Source organism: Typopeltis vanoorti, chromosome 2 (assembly GCF_054136105.1).
Source record: "Typopeltis vanoorti isolate ZY-2024b chromosome 2, IOZ_Tvanoo_1.0, whole genome shotgun sequence".
Classification (NCBI taxonomy): domain Eukaryota; kingdom Metazoa; phylum Arthropoda; class Arachnida; order Uropygi; family Thelyphonidae; genus Typopeltis; species Typopeltis vanoorti.
Window position 1 is genome coordinate 64,898,149 of NC_143550.1, and position 14,539 is coordinate 64,912,687.

Genomic DNA, 14,539 nt, shown 5'->3' on the forward strand with positions numbered 1-14,539 from the left:
TAGAAAATGCTAATAGAAGGTTTTAATAACAGACACACGTTGCAGTTTAATAGTAATTTCATGGATTGTATGGAAAACTAAAACGATATTATAATATTTATCCGTTTCTAATTTAGTCACATATTTGATATGCGTATAAATTTCATGCAAGAAGTTATATGTTATGTTTTTTTTTTTTTTTTAAGCAGTGCATCATTCATCTTATAAAATATCTATCGTGGTCTAATTATTCATTCCGTTTTAAAAGAATAATTAGCTGTTTTTCGAAAGAATTTTGCGAGTGTATATGTGAACACGTCAGTTAGACGAGGAAATATCGAGAGGAAAGATTTATCTAATCGCAAATAACAGGATGAGGAAAGTAATGGTCTTTAACTGATTTGGCAAGCAATAAGCTTGGAAACAGAATACCGGAGAAGTTTGTTCGACAGAAGCAACAATCATTTGCATAATCTATAAGCTTCTTTCATATCTTCTGGGTTACATGATATTGATGGATGTGTACCCTTTAACCATCTTCTAAAAAACTGCAGATCAGCTGCATCATATGCGGAGAAACCAGAGATGAGTTCTCGATCTTCCACATGCGCCTTCTTGATCAGAGGAATGAATCTGCTTCGAAGATTTTATTGTTCGCTTCGTCTCTCTCTCTCTCTCGCACGCACACCCACATCAAATTGACGCTGCACTCACGCGACATTGAGTGCAACTTCAGAGTTATTATTATCATGCAGTCTGTCTTTCGCACGCTTAGAGAAGTAGTTTTACTTTTGCCTACCCTTGCTCTTCATGGTAGCACAGTCATGACACATGAACAAAGCCTTCAACGCATAGTGGCATATGTCGTATCACATAATGTAATGATACAACCTTGTGTATCTGCACGCCCCTACAGAATGTCCATCTTAAACTGCTGTGTTCTGATGGACACCGGTCGTTTTCTAAAGCAAACTGTGGTTGTTGGAACAATATGGTGTACTGTTTTGTATTCATTGCACATCGTTATGTTCGAATCACCTACTTTTGCCTAAAGAAAATTTTCAATGTGTTCACAATGTCATTATTTCTCTTGTAATAAGAATTTCCACTAATTCCTCTCGGCGAGTAAGAATAATACAGGTCAAAACTTGTTCAGCGAGTGTTAGTTGAGAAAACAAAAACAAAAAAAAGTTAGCTAGTAAGATAGTCATATCTGCACAAAGATAAAAAGCAAAACACCGCATGGAATTTAGTACTGATAAAAACTGTATCAACCAGCAGGGTTATAATTTCCATAAAGAGCAGTAAATATGCTGCTTGTGAAGCCTTTCTGCTCCACTCACGGTTTAACAGGAACATTACAAGTATGCTGACAGGTTAAGTGACGAGGGGAGACGGCTGCATTTAATCTTACTGTTGTAGTATGAATATAAGGCAATGGGCGATTTTCGTCCTCTGGTTTAAGACCAAATCCTACTTACTGGAGGCTTGCAGGCCTGAAAGTTCCTTATTTCGTCTCTGGAGTGGGATTATCTAATTCTTCCATGTGACTAAAATGTACGATAGGAAAAGAAGGAGAAAATATGGCAAATATAGCTGATATGTACGAAGTAAATGTGTATATCAGACTGTCCTATAAGTGAATTGGTTGTTAGTGGTAAGAGGAGAAGGAGAAACTGGAAAAATCCAGTACCACAGTAGCTAAACATACGTAAGAGTGTTAATGTCAATCCATTATAAATAGATGTGGGGTTCGTAGGTGCTCATTTCAGGATAACTTACATTATTATCCTTTTGGAACAGAGTTCTCTACTTAGGGATGTCAACTGCAGTCCAAACAAATCACATTATTAGAAACAATAATAATAATAAAAAAACTGAATTATATGGAGGTTTTCGATTAAGATGTCATAAATGATAGCTGTTTTCCGTTCTCCATATATGACAACAACTGAAACTGTGTCAATACGTACTGTGCTGAAGTGACGAAATGTTAAGCAATGCAAATATCGTATTTATTTCATTCGCTTTTAAGTACACAAGTTAAGCATCGATAGCACACACACGCATTTCAAATACAAGTGTGAACATTCGCAAGTATCGCTCTCTCTAATATCGAGATGTCGGTTTGAGCATTTTCTCCACTTGTTTGATAAACTCAGTGTCGATCAGAAAAGTGTTTTTCCTTTACGTCCAACGGGTATTTTCGAAACCAACTACGATTGGAGGTAACCTTTATGTTGTTGAAATACGAACACAGTTTCCAACGAACAAGTTGTTCTCCACCCCTGCCCTGCCCTGCGCTACCCTACCTATCCCTCTCCCCCCCCTTCCAGGAAGGGCTTTCGTCCCATAAACAAGGTCATGCACGTGCACATCACAGACACACGCACTCTCACCTGCTCTCCTCTTCGTAAAGACACTTAAACTGTCTGTTTCTTGCCCTCCACCTTCCCCCCCATCTTTTCTTCACCGCAAGTTGCTCAAGACGTTGGGCTACCGTGTCTCTCCAGGTTTCCTTCAACTACCGTACACAGTGATTACTTAGTCCGATTACAGTGGGGAAACCTGACGGGACTTACCCTACCCTACCTTACCTATGGACTCGTTTAACCTGATAATGAATTCTTATGAAAAAAAGTCCAGAAGAGGAAATTTGTCAATCATGTGGCATACAAATAATAAAGAAGTTTACGGAGTGCTAACTCCACAAGCGTGTGAATTGTGATTCTGCTAAATGCCGATGAACCAAGGTGAAATTTGTATCACTTTCATCTCTGGCACGATGGAGATTATTGTCCAATGAGAACAAGAGGAATTTATAGCCAATAAAAGGTAATGGAGCCTATCGAGATATATTAATGCGTTCACAGTTTGATAAGAGAATAAATCTATTCTCAACTTCATGTTTAAATAAAATAAATCCATGAAAACCGTGTCGAACTAATATAGAATGCTTCTATCCTAACCATTAAGAGGAATGCAGTGATGTAAAATAATTCATTAAAATTGAGCTTCTTAATGAGCTAAAACGACTTAATGTCTCGGTTTAAAGCTAAAGTGTGATTCATTCGTTTAATACACGCACTGTATTCTGTGCACGTACTCTTATTCCCTTTCTCCAGGGTTAGGACATTGCACGCGTCTGCCACGTGTTGCTGTGATAACAGCTGTGACCTACCCAAGTCTCACTGGCTCTACAATGTTCTGTGTATCATCCTTAAGGCTATTGTTAGCAAGTGCTGTTGCTAGGTGACGGTTTTCTGCAGTTCAACACGTGAGCCCATCTGTGACATCGGAAAAAAATGTCGTGACAATTACTCGCAAAAAAAAATGACACGATCACCAGCTAAGTTACACCCTAACGCTGTTCATTTTTATCTCCCCCGTATTGCGTATTTAGTTGTGGTGTTTTGAATAATTAAACTGTACAGTGTCAGAAGAGAAAAACTCGTTGATGAGACTAGAAGAATCGTTCCATTTAAATCAATATTCTGTCATTTCCAAGCTAATACGACAGCGTTGTACAACCAGATCTCATGCTGCTTACCAAAGTTATAAAGCGTAAAGGGGCTGTAGCCTGTGGTCATGACCTTGAAAGAAAAAGAACAAAATATCTTAACCTTAAGAATAAGAAGTAAACAGATGTCTGATACTATGACCATCTCGAACAAGTGAGAAATTCCTTTACCCCTCGGATGTGTACGTTATAACCTCATTGATAAAACAGAAACGATAGATGTTTAATAAACAAATACCTTCCTAGTTAGTTATAAACATTTAAGTTGTAAGAAGCATTTCGAGCTTTGGTCTTGCAAGTAAATCAAATCAACTTAAGCACATAACGAAATCTTTCTCCATCCGTTAAGTTCTGTATTTATTTCACATTATTCTCATCCTATGTATAGAATAACTACGAAATCACTTCGATTTGTGAGTCCATGTTCGACAAATGTATCACTAGAGGGAGTTGTTGGTCATGTGAGGTACACAAGGAGAAGGAAAAAGAAAGAAACCCTATCCATCATCTCACATGCCTATTTTGGTCTATAAATGTATCCCAACTTTCAGTTACATCCTCATTTAGTTAAGAGAGGGAAAAAGAAGGGCCAGGAAGCTAATTGGAAGCGGGGAAAAAAGAGTTTCCAGGAAACTGAAAGGGAGTAAGAGACTGAGGAGCGGCTAGAACTGTCAAAAAAAAATTATAAACAACAGCTGTACAGAAAACCAATATTCTAAAACAGCGTATTATATACGCACAAAATTTGTAATAAAGTTATATTTATATACAGAATGTAATCCATAATGAAGTCCTTATTTAAAAAAAAAAAAAACTACTTAAAAGCCAATTCTCTTCACAACTGTTCTATTGCTGGACGTCTTTAGATCCCACATTTCTTGAACCTTTTTATATATAGATAGCAGAAACAAAAAATGATAGGAATATACATCAGCTGGTCCGGCTTGCACACACCCTTCATACTAAACCTGATTGTTATTCTTCAAATACCAGTTCTCCATCACCAAGAAAATAAAATTATAGGATACAGATCTCTTCTTTTCACACGCTTTAATCTTCATACTTTTCTTCGCTTCTTTTAATATATTTTCATCACTAAAAACACACGTACTAACCACAGTAATGACTATTTAATTCGTAAATATTTCGAAAATACGTCTAAAAAAATTAATATATTTTAATTTTATCTTCTTTCCTTTTGATACATTATATTTTTATTTATTTATTTATTTTTACTATCTGGCATAACACCTCTTGTTCAAGTAAATCTGTATTTCTTTGTCCATTTTTCTCGACATTCTTTCTTGTTCCCCCCTCCAAAAAAAAAGGTCAGTGAACTAATTTAAAGAGGAGAGGACATGTAAGTGGGAAAGAAAAAAAAAGCTTTTCCAAGAAAATATTAAACATCATGCTACGAAAAGAGTGCAGTTTAAAAAAAAAATTAAGAAAAAATCATCCAACTTTGTCGCAAATCTGCGTGTATTATATTCTCGTGCGGAGATGGCGAGGTTTTTGAACAGTACCCATGAACATCCTCGTGATGGGACAATAGTCCTCGCTAAGTATAATTAAGATGGTGATAGTACTAATTTACTCCAAATGCTCTGCTATATTGTGTGGGTGTTCTCTGATACTCACCCACACCCACACAGGTTTTACTCGAGCGGTGTTTTTTTATACCATTCTACAGCCTCCCATGGTTGCAGAACTTGGGAGGAGTTCTGCAACCATGGGAGGCTGTAGAAATAAGGAATAAGGAATCTATTGATGTTCTTTTTTAAAAGCCGTAAGTTTTAGTCGTTGGTGAATACCTCTTAAAAAAAGCAGTTTAGAGAAAACACGTAGATGGAATGAAAGATGAATAGCTGAACTTCAAATGGATATTGGGCAGTTGTTGCTCGTGTTATTGTAAGATTAGCAGAAGTCGGGGGGAGGGGGGAAGAGAATGAAGGATGCCGGTTCTGATGAACAGTGCCCATGGAAGTATCTGTAAAAAAAAAATTAAAAAAAAAAGATGCAATAGAAACCATCTATTAGGCAGTGGCTGGAAAAGAATCTCAGTTATACGAATTAATATTCCAAGGATGGGCAGATTGAATATTTGTGCAGGAAAAGTAGCTGTATAAATGAAAAGCAAGTTGAATTACGAAAAGCTAGGGATTAGTGTCAATCCGAGAAGAGATATCTGGTCTTCACTATTAGGTTCAGAGGTAAGGAGAGAAGAAGTAATTCTGTGTGTGTGTGAGAGAGAGAGAGAGAGAGAGAAAGAGCACTCTCTACTATTACACGCAGCGAACGACCTGAGAGAAAGCTGGCGGTGATCTTCCAGTGAACTGAAGATAGACTACAAAATGGCATTTGTTGGGCAGCCACTCTATGACGACCCTATCAATTATCTTGGAAATATCAAGTGGATTTGGAGAAGCCCGTGGATGATCTTTGTAGAGGGCTTTTACATTTCTTTACAAAGTGCTGATGATGTGAGAAGGCAGGCATTTGGATAACTGATGAAAGTTTCAGAAAACAAAATATAGAAAGAAAAAGAAATTCATTAATAAATGTTAAATAACAACGGTTAGGTCCTTTCAAAATGTTCCTAATTAATTACGATAAATAATTCCAAATTATTTAAAATGTGTATTTTCCTCCCATAGCCGTCTCTTATAAATTTCCATGTCTACTAAATGGCAATTAGGCATTCTATGAAATAAAAATAGAACTGGACTATTTTTAGCACAAAAACATGTGGAAGAAGACTCTGGGAAGGGCGAAGATTGCAGTTCCGTCCGTTAAGGTCTTATCATAGAAAAAAAAAAAAAAAAAAGATGATGAAAGTTACCTAGAAGCGACAGTCTTTGTATTATTAGATTACCATGGACTGTCTTTTTTTTTTTTTTTTCAGTAAGAAGGACTCTTAAAACATTCTGAGGAAGGCTTATAAAGCAGCTTTGTCATCGGATATATCTCGAAAGTTGAACAGTTCTTATGGTTCCGATCGCTGCATGTTGTTTTGCATGCAGTCTCTTCAAATAGGATTCTTCTGAAAGGGGATGGAAACTGGGTGATTTTTTTTTTTTTTTTTCCCAACACAAACCTCATAGTTATTCGGAGTTCTGTTCGTATTTCCATCCGTGTTTACGAAGGGCTTTCTTTCGTTTTATAACCATAATTGGACCTTCTTTTAAAATCGCAAAAGGCTTCGTCAAAAATTCCATCCCGATGTGCATAGCAATTTCATTCATGATGGATCACCTTACCCAAAACTGTCGACTACGACTCTTTAACGACATCGCTGTGCTGTGACATCATCCTATGGCATTTATAGGAATAGATATTGGCAGCTCCCAGAAAGTGCGAGACTTCTTGGGAAAGTACCAATTTACTGCGCACTTCATCATTCATTTTCTTTCATAGAAGACCCCCCAACTTCTCCGTCCTCCAATAAAGAAGCTCGTTTCCAAATGTCTTTTGATTGCAACACCGAGCGCACTGTTTTTGTCACCGACTCACTTTCACTCCGCCGAAGTCACATATTTCCCCCCCTTCAATTTATTAACTTGCCAGTCTGCTGACAAGATCGCCATCTTTCCTTATCCATTGTCTACGTTTCCTTTTTTTCCCCTTGGCTGCACTCCGCTATTAGTCGTGATAGTTTTTCCTTTTCCTGCACGCAAGAACACGAGACGCCACGAACGATCAAAATACCACTTACCTCCCCCCTTCAAAATACCCCCCTTCACACACACGGTTGTTCTTCCATGTTGCATTACTTTCTGTTGCATTATTTCGTCTTTATCTTTCCTCTGCTTCCCTATCCCCTTCTCTCTCTCTCGCATGTGTTAAATTTTGCCTCATCCGGGGGAACTATGTGTAAGTATGGGTGGGGGGAGAAGAATAAATGTGCAGTAGCTGGAACGACACAAGCAGTTTCCAATTTTATGTAGATATACAAATTGAAATAGGGAGGAAATATTATCTCGAGGAGGGTGAATTCCCTGCTTATCTCCTGCCATTCCTATTGAATAATACTCTCTCTCTCCATTTCCAAATCGCATGCAAACATTCCTTCAGTCATTGCAGGAAGATAAATGCGACTGAAGATATTCCTATTATTGGAATAGTCGATTCAATGAGATTTTTTCGTCTTGCAATTAATAATCATAAAAAGTGGTTAATTTTTTGTCAGAAAAGAGTGTAAAAAAATCGATAACTATATACGTATAATTAAGAATTAAGACTATATAATTATGAAAATGGAATCCATCTCTGTGCGTTTATTATTATTTTTTTTTTGTTAATTTTTGTGTTTCTTAATAAGATTTTTCTGTGATTCTACTTTTTGCTATAGTTAAAATAAAGCCTTGACTAATTTGGACTCTCCCATTGCAATCAGATGTTAGGGTCGCAGAATGATCTACAATAAAAATGCTAGAAAGATAAAATACTAATTCGTGTTAGAGCATTAAAATAACACCGAATACAACCAAGTGAACGAAGCAGCTATAGCGAATTCAAGATACAGTTAGCATGACGTCATTAGCTATCACGCGCAAATTACATTCTCCTGCTCTTCCGTGGAAATGATCACTTGAACATTTTATGATTTACCGTGTTCTTATGCCAAATCCCACTGAAACACTGATTGAACTGTTGCTCTATACTTCACCTCCCACTAGATGAGACGTCATGCTCTGTTGGATGCCTAGCGAACGTCATAGCAAACATACCTTTCAAGGACGGCCTTGATTTCTAAAGAGAGATAAATTGTCTGAATAGTACAAATCATGTAATAAGCCAGCATGTAAAGAGAAGTATTGCTGAAATAATGATCTTTTCAAGTTGAGAGTCTCGTGGTGCCCTTGAAAGGAACGACCATGTCCCTTTATTCGGAAAGATTTGGTTTCGAATTCCACCTGAGACAACAGAAATATTCATAAGGAATTTTCTACTTAAGATTAGAGACGAAGACAGTCTGTAGGTCTTACGAACGTGGTAGGTTTTCCTCCCGAACTTAGGATCATCTTCCTTTCCTTCAAAATAGACAAATCAGCCAAAGAACATATGCACGTCATCAGTGGCGCACCCAGGATTTAATCTTGGATGGGGGGGTCGAGTACTGAAGATTTAATCTTGAGGGGGGGACGAGTTGAGTAGACGATTTGAGAATACACACTACGCATTACATACCTATGAGCATCTGCAGTGATCGCCAGTACATGATACCCGTGATCTCTGGTCCGGCTCGGGCAAAGTATCGCCCAAGCACTACCTCATTCGCCTTGCGTTCACAACGGCCGTGATTCCCGAGAGCCAGAGGGTATTCCCACCTTATGTGACCGCTAATTCATAAGTAGTATAGAAATAGATGTCACGACACAAACATAAATAAAATTAAAAAAAAAAAAAAAAGAATTTTAATTAGGAAAAGATTTTTGGAAATTTTTCTAGTCTTTTTTTCCTTTTTCTCTTTTTTTTTTTGGGGGGGGGGGGGAACAGTATTATGAAATGGAAGTGTAAGTCCACTTGTTTCGTTTTTTTCTCTCCAGTGTAAGAGTGTAATATTTTTCGAGTTTCTTGGTTTTATTTAATATTTATCTACTAATATTCTAATGTTGCTCATTACTGCGTCTTTGTAATATTTCTATCTTTTTTTTTTTTTTTAATTTCTTTTGACTTGTCTTGTATATTTTCCTTCGTTAACTTTATTATTCTTTATCCTTATCCGTTACCTTTCTATGTAGTCAGTTAATCTTAATTCCTTTTCTCTACTTTCAGTATATTAAACTTATACTTGAGATTTCTAGAAATTTATTTGATTATTCCAGAGACTGCGCCACTAAAAATCTCTAATTGGCATAAGAAATTAATTATACTTCCAGTAAAGCACCTCTATACAGTTAATTACAGTCGTGGCTAACTCGTAACTTAAATTTCGTACCAAGGTTTAATTTCTTTCCCGCGTGCAGTTGCTAAAAAGATCAGACGGCATTTCATATAAATAAAACAAACATATTTATTCACACTATGACAATAATACAACGTATACACTTAAATGATGTTACTATCATTTTCTCTCAAGGCTAAGCATCAAAATTAAAACATCACACAGAGCAACTTTCAGGCATGTTATAAGCATCAAAGACGTAAATCATCAAACAATTAATTCTGTATATCAAATAACTATCAGCCCATTTACAATCTAGGAATTATCATGCTTTGACAAATAAAAATCTCCAATTCTAACTTTCACAAAAATGAATGTAATACTCACTTAGCAATCAACCTTTCACACCATTACAATTCTAAATTCTATAATTTTCTTATCAGCTCTTTTAAACCATTTCAATGTAATACAACGTAAATTTAAACTTTCATTAACATCTTTTCAATTATTCTAAAAGCAGATTTACTTCATACGAATTAGTTTTCAATCTATTACATCTTTCAATCCTATGAATTCAGTCTATCCGAAACAGTCCTTCACATCATAAATTAAGAGAAAGTTTTCGACAAAAAAAATTCAACTCACATTAATTCTTTCATAAGCACAATTGCACCTTAATCGTACTTCTCTTCGGGCTTATTCTGGATCCCCTTCTTTTGTTACGGCTTGCTCTATTGCTTCAGACACATCATGGACACCGTGTTCTCCTCTGGAATTACTTACAGGGCTGGAGCGCGATCTCTCGGCTTAGTAGGCACTCGGACGTAGGGTCATCTTGGTCCTTGGCCGCTCTCCAAGGTTTCGCCTTCGATTACCCTCCATGACTTCATCCGGGATCGTACGTAGTCCATGGATCGACTCCCCTCTTTTCTCGTGGCGTCACATCTCTCCAAGTCGATCCACCTTAGTCCATTCCTGACCTTTTTATTTCGCCTCTCTGGACCATGCGTGAAGTTTCTTAGACCCCTAATATTTCCGCGCAAACTTTGAACTAAGGTCTGAGATCCCCATACCTATCATGTACTAACTTCTTTCCTTCTAGAAAGTTCTGACTTCTATCTCCCTGAAGTGTAGTTTAATCCCTTTTTCAGCATAGCATAACAGCTTCTGATGTATACCGCCCCCCCCCTCTGCTATCGACCTTGACGGCAGTGTCGGACTGCTTTGGTTACAATGCGTTTCCATTCTACCCTATACCAAGTGATACATCAAATATATTTCCTAATTCTAAGGTAATTTCCCCTAAACATCTATTTTTAGATACTTGTTTACTTTATTTTAGCATGTTTAATTCATCTGGGTCTCTACAGATGGGCATTTTGTATTACTTATGTAGGTAATTCTAACTTACTTCTAATCTCTGAGGGATTCTCTTTGAAATACACACTCATATATCTTTTATCTACAGAATCATGTAAATTTTTCTGGGCTAATTTTATATGGCCTGATATTATTGTTTACATCTGTTATATACAATTTTACAATTCTTTCAATTTCGGATGTGACTCCTGTAAAATCGATGCAATTAAACATTGTAAGAATTATGATGTTGCATCGAATTTTACAACAGGATTTTGCAATAACTGAAATGCACAGGATGGAAAAAGGAACAAGAAACGAAATCATCGTCACAATCATTAAAAATTAAAATAAAGAGAGAGAGAGAGATTTCATAATAGCATTCTTGTATAGTGACGTAATGGAATGTTCTATCAGTAGAATTTAGAGCAATCTTTGACTAATGCACTGTAGATAAACTGAAATTCCTCGACAAAATTTTGGAAAGATTCCAAATGCGAAATATCAATGAAATTGATTCACCTAAATTAACTAGAATTTAGAAATTACTGGCCTATGGAATGAAAAGAATGGAAAGAATCTATTACGTAGCGTAAATGTAATACACAAGAGCTACAAAAGGTACAAACCATAATATTTGGTTTTCCTTTTAAAAAAGTAACGATGTTAATAATAAAAATTAACCTAAGACTTAAAGTTTGCCCCTCTGTATTAATATTTACATTTGATATATATATATATATATATATATAGAAAGTTTTTTACCTTGGGTGTAAAATACGTTAAAGATACCAAGAAATTTTATATTTCGACCTTTATTGAGGTCTCATCAGTGGGGGCCACACCCGGGAAAGATACCAATGTTGAAATGCAGAAGTATCTCTCTCTCTCTCTCTCCCGGGTCTGGCTCCCACTGAAGAGACCTCAATAAAAGTCGAAACCGGTCCGGGTAGTGGCCCTTCCTATTATGCATTGCATTATACACGCCTGAAAGGGGGTGTGCTTTGCAATATGGGATACATACTAAGGCAAGCGATATGAAGTCAGTAGCCTCTATATACAAGTAGCTCAGACGTGAATATATTTCACGCGCAAAACTTTCTTTTGCTTACTTGGGGAAAAGGATTAAAACCAAGTATAAAATTCCCTGGTATCTTTAACACACACACACACACACATATATATATATATATATATATATATACTAAGGGGCTCTTCCCCCCCCCGGCACCTATGGTGCCCAACCCCCGCTTTCCGAGCTGGTAGGCTGGTTCTCCTTGAATTTTTGCTAGATAGACCTGGATTAGAACTCCGTTTAATATAAGAAGAAAAGTTATGAGGGCTTTCAACAGACGGCGAGTTTGTAAGACTCATATGGAATTGACAGGGTTTTTCCTACCAGAAAGTCTCGTTGTTCATCTTGCAGGGAAATCAGCCAAAACACACGAAATTAAGATACAGCAGACAACTTTAGTTGCTTTAGCCATAATTTCAACTAAATTAAGACCAAAACTACTAGACCTTTTTGTTTTCTTTAAAAAAAAAAAAAAAAAAGTGTATAATTGAATAAAATAAAAGAAATCCTCCCCGGCGGGGAATCGAACCCCGGTCTCCCGCGTGACAGGCGGGGATACTAACCACTATACTACCGAGGAATTTTCTTTTGACTTTTAATTATGGCTGTTGTTTCCAGTCTATTGCAAGCCAGAGGCAGGCAAAAACGTCTTCCAATTTTCTTCAGTGCACATCCAAAACATAAATTATATCAACCTGAAATCACATAAAAAAAAAACAAAAAAAATGTCACTTTCTGAAATGAGATGATCACTATGGTTAGACAGAAGGTCTTGCCCTCATTTGCTTCTGTCTAGTCTCCGATTAGAATCAAGTTCGAAATAGCTCTCAAGCCAGTGAAACCTAAATGCACTAATAAAACGGAATATTTGGGTTCGTGGACTGAGTCCAAGTGCAAACCAAGGCAACCGCCCATGCTGAAGGTTTTGTTCTCATAAGCACCCAGGAAAGTTTTAATCTGGCTATAGAATTATACAGGGATTATACAGGCTGATCATCTTCATAACAAACAAATCTCTGTCTAAATAACGAAAACAATAAAACACGATTAACAATTACAGACCGAAAAACCGCACTCAGGCCTCATATTAAAAATCTGCCCATCTATTGCTTCATAGATGGATGAAATGACTTTTCACAGATTCTAATTTCGTTTAGATAAGCTATATAATAATACTACTACAAAAAGTCAAAACGACGTATAGGGAAATAAATTAAAACACTATGTTTATTTTTGAAGTAAAACTTTAATTTCACATTCTAAAATGTTATGTTTCTTGCTTTTCTCTTAGCAAAATCGTCGATGACATTTGTGAAGTCGATTTCATAGTAATGTAGGTAATTGTTAATCAATTTGATTTAGAAAACTCCTCTCACAACTAGCAACACTTACAGCAATTGTGAGGAAAATTCGCAGTAGTATTACAATATTTGGAACTGAGTTCTGGAGACTGTATTTTAGAATTAACTACAAAAGTTCAAAAAGGTTCAAAGTGCCGCCAGGGGCGGACTCCTGCCCTCCTCCCCCTGCTAGCTACGCCTCTGATACTAATAAGAGATATTAGCAGACGGTGATTTTGCGGAACTGTAAGATGCGTTTCTAGAGCAAGGATTACCAAGACTTCTACTTAAGTTAGCAACTGGAATTGAATCCCGTTTAGAACAAGAGGAATTTTCTTTTTTTGGGGGGGGGGGGTTACAGATAAATTAGATTTTTTCTGGCTGTTCATCCCACAAAACAGGCAAACAGCTGTTAGAACGAGAAATAAGATCGGAACCCAAATGACGAAGGGAGGGATATTTTAATTCAAGTTCGTAGCTGCGATGGATATTTGGTATATTTGGCACAACAGAGCAATTCTAGACACGAATGCAGAGTTCTAAGAGCAGGAGGGAGGGAGGGAGGGTCGGCTTATATGTAATGTCTGCGTATAATAATAACCTAGTCCTAAATGTGTATTGACCTGCTGACAGTTCTCAATGTCACAGAAAGGAGAAAGTGCTAATGACAGTCGCCAGATGTCGCGCGTCACTGCTATTTACAGATGTTAAGCAGGGGTTAAGAAGGTACAAAAACCAAGGTTATAGTTACCGTGCGTGTGTTCTGGGGAAACTGACTCACACCCGACACCTCCGTAACCTCGCACTTCTTAAAAACCCCAGAGACGCTGTTTAATACCGGGTCCACGCCGCCGGCGGTAGACAGCAACGTAACAACAGTAACAACAGAATGTGTGCTGCGGGAGCGCGCCTCATGACGCCCATGCACTTGACAAACAGGTTTTCGAGATTCGGTGGTGGTGATGGTGGCGATTCACTCAAACAAATCTACCCCACCTTTGGCTTTCCCGTCGGCTGCTGCCGCCTTCCGATCACGGGACGATAGCATCTGGAGCATCACACAAAGTGGAGTGTGCTTGAAGGTCAATGTGACCTTCGTCCCGTCAGTGGGAAGTTAATGGACACACACACCGAATGCCTTCCACCTCCAAGAGGAGGAAAAATGGCCCACGGTGTTGATGAAATGTGTGTGTGGATGTGTCCGACACTAAGAGGTTCAATATCCTCTGACATCCCCACACTTCTTGTACAAACCTTCGGATGCTTTATCGTTGCTTCGGTAGTCATCACAGTGAGTCAGCTTACAGAATCCAGTTTCGAAACCTTATTAGGGCTATCACATAAAACTCCAGCCAACACTTCGTAGACTGTTGTATTATTGC

At 37.5% G+C, this 14,539-nt stretch overlaps 1 non-coding gene across 1 annotated transcript; it reads right to left on the bottom strand.

Annotated features, from left to right (window-relative positions):
* Positions 1 to 12,325: 12,325 nt before the first annotated feature.
* TRNAD-GUC (transfer RNA aspartic acid (anticodon GUC)) lies at positions 12,326 to 12,397 on the bottom strand. Its single transcript has one exon. It is a non-coding gene; the product is annotated as a tRNA-Asp (tRNA).
* Positions 12,398 to 14,539: the final 2,142 nt, after the last annotated feature.